Source organism: Phyllobates terribilis, unplaced genomic scaffold (genome assembly GCF_046119375.1).
Source record: "Phyllobates terribilis strain yellow unplaced genomic scaffold, ASM4611937v1 Scaffold_33__1_contigs__length_13283291, whole genome shotgun sequence".
NCBI lineage: Eukaryota > Metazoa > Chordata > Amphibia > Anura > Dendrobatidae > Phyllobates > Phyllobates terribilis.
In genome coordinates this window covers 8216656-8218024 of record NW_027362793.1, presented here as the reverse complement: position 1 = coordinate 8218024, position 1369 = coordinate 8216656, and positions in this window count along the sequence as shown.

Sequence of the window (1369 nt, the reverse complement as noted above, 5' to 3'; positions counted from 1 at the left end):
ATCAGCCTTTGAATATCAGAGACGAATATTATTATTATTATTTATTATTATAGCACAAATTTATTAAAAAAGAAAAACTCAAATATCACATGGCCATAAGTATTCAGACCCTTTGCTCAGACACTCATATTTAAGTCACATGCTGTCCATTTCCTTGTGATCCTTCTTGAGATGGTTCTACTCCTTCATTGGAGTCTAGCTGTGTTTAATGAACATAGTAACATAGTTTTTAGGGTTGAAGGAAGACTAAGTTCATCTAGTTCAACCCATAGCCTAACATGTTGATCCAGAGGAAGGCAAAAGAACCCATGTGGCAAACACTAAGCTCCAAATTGGGGAAAAAAAGTTCTTCCTGACTCCATGCAGCAATCAGACTAGCTCCCTGGATCAACACCCTATTAAGGAATCTATTAAACTGATAGGATATGATTTGGAAATTCACACACCTGTCTATATAAGACCTCACAGCTCACAGTGCATGTCAGACCAAATGAGAATCATGAGTTCAAAAGAACTGCCCAAGGAGCTCAGAGACAGATTTGTGGCAAGGCACAGATTTGGCCAAAGTTAAAAAAGAATTTCTGCATTACTTAAAGTTCAAAAGAGCACAGTGGCCTCCATAATCCTTAAATGGAAGAAGTTTGGGACCACCAGAATTATTCCTAGACCTGGCCATCCAGCCAAACTGAGTAATCGTGGAAGAAGAGCCTTGGTGAGAGAGGTAAAAAAGAAACCCAAGATCACTGTGGCTGAGCTCCAGAGATGCAGTAGGGAGATGGGAGAAAGTTCCACAAAGTCAAATATCACTGCAGCCCTCCACCAGTTGGGCCTTTATGGCAGAGTGTCCCGACGGAAGCCTCTCCTCAGTGGACTACATATGAAAGCCCGCATAGAGTTTGCTCAAAAACACATGAAGGATTCCCAGACCATGAGAAATAAGATTCTCTGGTCTGATGAGACGAAGATAGAACGTTTTGGTGATAATTCTAAGCGGTATGTTTGGAGAAAACCAGGCATTGCTCTTCACCTGCCCAATACAATCCCAACAGTGAAACATGGTGGTGGCAGCATCATGCTTTGGGGGTGTTTTTCAGCTGCAGGTACAGGACCACTCGTTGCAATTGAAGGAAACATGAATGCGGCCAAGTACAGAGATATTCTGGATGAAAACCTCTTCCAGAGTGCTCTGGACCTTAGACTTGGCCAAAGGTTCACCTTCCAACAAGACAATGACCCTAAGCACACAGCTAAAATAACAAAGGAGTGGCTTCAGAACAACTCTGTGACCATTCTTGACTGGCCCAGCCAGAGCCCTGACCTAAACCCAACTGAGCATCTCTGGAGAGACCTGAAAATGGCTGTCCACTAA